The 6,060-nt window shown below is 38.1% G+C and overlaps 1 pseudogene; it reads right to left on the bottom strand.

The window, feature by feature from the left end:
* Positions 1-5,107: 5,107 nt before the first annotated feature.
* LOC140508831 (RNA polymerase II subunit A C-terminal domain phosphatase SSU72 pseudogene) lies at positions 5,108-5,688 on the bottom strand (annotated as a pseudogene).
* Positions 5,689-6,060: the final 372 nt, after the last annotated feature.

Raw genomic sequence — 6,060 nt, 5'->3', positions numbered from 1 at the left:
AATGCATTTTGGTCCTGTAGTTAATTTTAGCTTGTTTTGTTATAACAGCTTCCTTATGAATGGTCATAAGCCTAAATATTCCATTATGGTTTAATTATGCAGTGATTAGGAGAAGAAGATTACTAATGAAAGCCCTTATGAAAAATGTCTATGATCTTCAAAACCACATCTAATAAAACATGGATATTTTAAAACATTGTCCCAAAAAGATGAGGATCACAGGATTTCAGTATTCTGTTTAATAGTTTCTTTTTTTCCCTCTTAATGTTAGCTTCCCTTTAATGATACAAAATTATGAGGGAGCTTACATGAGGAAAGCATTTCTGCATGTACTTTTTGAAATTATACTTCAGGACAAATATAACATATAAGGTAAGCATTATTTGGCACCTGAGTGATTTTCCACCATCTGTGTCTCTCCCCTTCTCCCCCAAATACTGAACTTCCATGATCGTACATACAAAGCTCATTAAACAACCCCATGAATCATTTGAATTTCCAACTTCCTTATGCTTCCATCATAGATTGTCATATGAATACCCAATCGCTCTGCTATTAGGGCTGTTGAAAATATCCACCTAGGCTCATTGCAATGTTGCCTCTGCTAAGAATGTGTATGTTTGAGAGGGAGTGGTCTGAGCTGAAGTAATAGGCTGCCTTTGCAAATAGTGGAGGAGGTAGACTCCCTCACTGGAGGCCTAGTAATAGAAGTCTAAGGTGGCAAACTCTATAGAGTATTGGAATGAGGGTTATTTGGGGGAGTATAGTTCAGACTAAGTGAACTTTGAAGTCTCTTCCAATTCTTAAATTTTGAATTTTTTCCTTTGCAATTCTAGTATCTTTAGACGTGATGATGGTGATGAAGATGATGATGATGATGATGATGATGATGAAGATGACAACAACAACAAAGATTTATATAGTGTTGTAATGTTCACAGAGTGCGTTACATATGACAGCTTATTTGCTTTGTATTAATTACAAGTCTTAGAAAATTGAAGTCTCTTAAGTAGTCATAAAAAAGTGATCTTATCATCCATGTTGGTGGGTTTGGGGGTGCAGGCAAAGCAAATGAAAAATTTCTGTTGTTCAACTATGGCTTTCAGTTGAATCACTAAATTGCAAATTGCAAATGGAATTAAACAATTAAAAGTCTTATTTTCCAAACAATATAACTTGAAGGGGAAAAATATGAATGATTTGAAATACTTCCCTCAGGTAACATTCATTTTAAAAGCTTTTTGATATATTTCATAAAATATTTTGCTCCAAATATAACTCTGCTTTTTCTTCCATCTGAAAATTCTTCCCTGGTAACAAAATATTTATTTATTTCTTTTTAGGAAAGGAAAACATAAGCCATTCAGCAAAAATAAACCAATATACAGAAATACAGTCTAAATATTAATGTGCAATTTTCCTACTGCAGCAAAAAAAGGAAGAGAGAAAGTACATTTTTCACAACTCTTCTCTTGGAACAAACTTGCTGAATTTAATTACTCAGAATTTCTAAAAAATCATTGTAAAAGATTCTTTTTTGAACACATTTTATAAAGCCTTGATGCATTAGGATGTTGTTATGGTTGTTGTTATTAATTCTCTGTGTGCATGTGTTTCTTATCCATGTTTGAAGCACTTTCCCACATAAATTAATTGCATTTGGTTCTAAAAATGATGATGTAGTTCTTTTTTATTACTTATTTAAGTCAGAATGGTTTTTTTTTTTTTTGGTTTAAGTTTGTTTGTTTTAACTCAAGAAGTACTGGAGAGAGGAAAATGGGTGAGTGTTTATTTGACAGATTCAATAAGGGCTATTAAGAAAACAAGGAGTTCTGAATTCCCATCATGAACCTAGGGGAGGTGGATGCCAAAGACTTTATGTCTATATCTTACCATGGCTTTTCAGTAAACTTTTTCTCGCATTTTATTCTGCAGTCCTTGGAAGAGTTAGGGAAGCAGAACACATCATGGACCAGAGCAAACTGGATATAGCACCAAGTCATTTGAATCAAGGAAATCTTCCTGATCATTGTGGTTTTTGTAAATTATTCTACTCTGTTGTCCAGCATGAGGAAAGCATCATTGTTGCTCCAACAGCAAATAGGTGATATACAGAAAATTCAAAGAGGCCTTCAGGCAAAATGAAGTGAACTGAAACTGACCATCTCTGCCAATGATCATGAGACATGGAACTTGTAGATGCTCTCCAAGGACAATGCAAAAGCTTTTGTGGAACAAGAACCCCATCTTCTGAATCTCAGTTGGCTCCTTCTGCTCAGAGTCTAAAACAAGAAATACATCTGGGAACTTGATTGTTTTTTAATGTAAAAACAAAAAGAAACAGCACACAACGTTTGCTCAGAGTCTGTGCTGAACTTCCTAGTTCATGAAGATCTGATCTGTCCAAAAGCAAGATCAGCAAGGTTTCTGAGCTAAGAAACAGGCATTGTGAGGAGAGATAGTGTTCATGGGTATGCCTATGGGCTAGCCATGGTCACAATGGTAGCTCTATTGCTGTTGCCTTATCAAGTTTCCTTTTTCAGAAGTGATCCTGAACCCAGGATTTTGATAAAAAGCCCCCTCTTAATGCAACATGACTGGATCCAGCTCTAGAAAAAGGGAGCAATTAACCCTTCTATTCTGAAGGCAGAGGACAACCTGGTGGTACCTTTTATTGGATGATCATAAGTCTACACCTCGTAATATATACTCACTTGTTTCATTCAGGTCTTTACCAATACTGCAACCAATTACATTTTTAAAGGCACAACTGAAGAAAGAAAGACACTGGGAAAACGCAATGTAAATATTTGTTAAAGGAAAAAACATCCTCATTATAATTAATTTGCCACTGATCACAAAGAAAAGTGAGATAAGAAAAAGAAAATCTTTATTATCATATGGCTTTTATGTATCTCTCTCTTCTCATTTTATATGTACAATTTATTCTGGTAATACAGTATCCTATGGCAGCATGGTGCTCATTTAATCATGTTCCAGCTCTTCATGACCCCCTAGAAAATATAGTAAGTCAGGTCATTCTGTTTTCCTCCTGAAGTATGCCCAAGGTCATATCCATTGCTTCCAAAACACTCTCCATCTCATCCTCTGCCATTCCCTTCTTTTGTTTTTAATCGTTCGCAGAATGAGAGTTTTCTCAATGAGTACTGTCTTTTCAATATGTAGTCAAAGTATTTAAACTTCAGCTTCAGTACTTGAGGTTCCAATGAATACTGTTTATTTCTTGAAATATTGACTAATTTGATCTCTTTGCTGTCCAAAGGACTCTCAAAAGTCTTCTCCAGAATCGCAGTTTGAAAGTGTAGCTTTTATGGTGCTTATCTTTCTTTATAACCCAATTCTCAAGAGCGTAGATTACTAGTAAGGAAAAATTGATTATTTTCTGATTATTATTATTTCTGATTATTTTTCCCCTCGGCTATTTGTAAAGCCTCAGTAGGTTTTGGATTTTTGTTGTTGTTGTTGTTTTCTTTTTCTTTCTTTTTTTTTGTTGCTGCCTCCTATACAATATTGTGAACTTCTGTCCATGGTTCTTCAAACACTCTTATCTACCAGTTGGAATTCCTCAAATCTTTTCTTCACCTCCACTGCATATTCATAAGGGATGTTAGGTAGGTCACTCTTATACTGTCTGATTGTTTTCCCTAATATTTTTTTTTCTCTTTAAGTCCAAATTTTTCAGTCAGAAGCCACAGTCTATTCCAGGTCTTATTCTTTCTTTCTTTTTTCCCCACACAGCACATATAGAATACTTTTATTTTTTATTTTTTTCATTAGTAGGAATGTGAATGAAAAGTCTCTTTTACCTTGCTTTGTTACTAGGTAGTCAAACTTGCTATAACATTAAAAAAGGTGTCTAATGTAGTCAAAAGTGCCAGAATTCCTTGTAAAACCAAAGTTTTATTTTGGAGAGAGGGGTAGGGTTTTTTTTTTCCTCTAAAGTTTTCTTTCAGGTGTGGTAGTAACATGAAGGCCTGTGCTTCCCCCTACTGCCTGCTTTTATTTTTGGGTTAAAGGCTGAAGATGGCAAGTAAATCTTTTTAAGACTTAGTCACTAAAACTAGTGTTTACCATGTGACCTCAGAATTTCTAAGGCAGAGTTGTCTACTAGACAGTGAAGGGATAGGAAGCAGATCAAGTCCCAGAAGCTTCTCCCAGATGCAATATTCAGTCTGGTACTGTGGGGAGAAAACTGGGGAAGGAGTCTTCTAGGGAGAAGAGGTTGATGTCCACATCTCTACAGGTTCCCCTGAAGCTCAGCAATCTTGGGCCACAGAATTTGCAAGGTCTTGGCCACTGAGAGATTGTCATACTGTTAGCTGAGTCAAAGCTGGCTCCCTCAACAGCTTTCCATATTGATGACCCTTAAAATCTGGCACCTCCTAAAATGACAGGGGTCATGGAGCTGACATAAAAATGGTTTCATTCTCCATTGCTTCAGTCATGCTTTCTCGAGTGTAGGAAGACTTGAGTAAGGACTTTCAGGCTGAAACAGGTAAAACACATTTCCAGTCTGTAGATTCTGTTCGTGCTTTCATGGTCTTGGGCCTCAAAGTTACATCAGCTACTTTTGCCTGCAGAAAATGATCTGGGTCACCACGAAGTTTCCCTCTGATGCTGCTCAGTCAGAGCTAGTCAAAGGAATTGGTCACAGCTGCTAAGCCTGCCAGACTTCAGGACCCACACACCATGAAGGCCTCTGAGTACCAGGTAGCATAGGGGCCAGGACCTCCAGGGAACCACCCACAATGGGGGGAGGGAGGGGATAGAACCCACAAGGCCTAAGGCCCAAGGGCTCAAGCTTGTCAGGTCTTATTCCAACTGACTGAACAGAGCCCCACCCCACTCCCACCTTTGGCTGATGCCAGATTGGAACTCAGGAAGATGAGTGTTCCCAAGTCTAAGTCTAGTTCTCTATCCACTGCGCCCTGGCAAAATACCAGAAAGTAAAAGCAAACACCATGAAGAGGAAAAAAAGTATTAAGAAAAGGAAGATTGGAAATTGGACTTCTGGCAGAGTAGGGAATATTCAGAAAACTGGACAGTGTGCTTCCTTTGACTGGGGACTAAGAAAACCATTCAGACTTCAATAAAAGCAGACTGTGTGGAGGAAAGTCCTCTTTGCTCCTCAAATTTCTGTAACAGCTCATCTATATCATTTTCCATGTCTTCTGTCTCCTGGATGCACTGACAGATCTCACAAATGAGAAAAGCTCCTAGAGTAGCTTCCTCTTTATTGTTGGGAATATCCACATTAATTACGTGGACTGGCTGGAAGGTCACCTAAACTCACGAAATTAAATCTTCTACTACTTTGTCATAGACTCTCTCTTCACAGGTAAAGATGAGATCAAACAAATCTCTACAATTCTGGAATCTTTCTGGCCCAGGCTTTATTCTTTTATTTCTGGCCATCAGGTGCAAAATACCATTGCGTGTATAGAATTTTCTGTCTTTCTTAACAAGATCATTGTCCATCTGCTCATATCTTGTTTTGAAATCATGAACATTCTGCCTGTCTGGTCTTGGTCCCGGGAGTTTCACACGAGTTCCTGTTCCAAAAGATCTGACACAGGACCCTCGTCTCTTGAGGAGGCTGTAAACCTCCATGCTCTGGTTCTGGTTGCTCACACAAACCACAGCAACTTGAAGCTGCGAAGACTGCATGATCATGGATGAGAGTGAAGCTGCTGGTGACTGAAGAGTCTGGCGGCCACTGTGGTGAAAAGGGAGTTGCGGGACGGCGACGTTCCTAAAGCAGCAACTTCAGCTGGTCTAGCAAACTCATGCTAGTACCCGAAGTCAGGCTGCTTAAATAGCAGCCTGGCTGTGCCATAGGAGGAGGGGGGCTTTTGCATTCTGCTAACATTAAGAGGGGGGAAAAAGAAACTATTAATAGAATACTGAAATCCTATGAGCCTCATCTTTTTGGGACAATGTTTTAAAAAATCCTTGTTTTATTAGATGTGGTTTTGAAGATCATAGACATTTTTCATAGGGACATTCATTAGTAATCTTCTCCTAATCATTGCATGATTA

The sequence above is a fragment of the Notamacropus eugenii genome, chromosome 5 (genome assembly GCF_028372415.1).
Source record: "Notamacropus eugenii isolate mMacEug1 chromosome 5, mMacEug1.pri_v2, whole genome shotgun sequence".
NCBI lineage: Eukaryota > Metazoa > Chordata > Mammalia > Diprotodontia > Macropodidae > Notamacropus > Notamacropus eugenii.
This window is presented reverse-complemented; position numbering and strand designations above follow the sequence as displayed.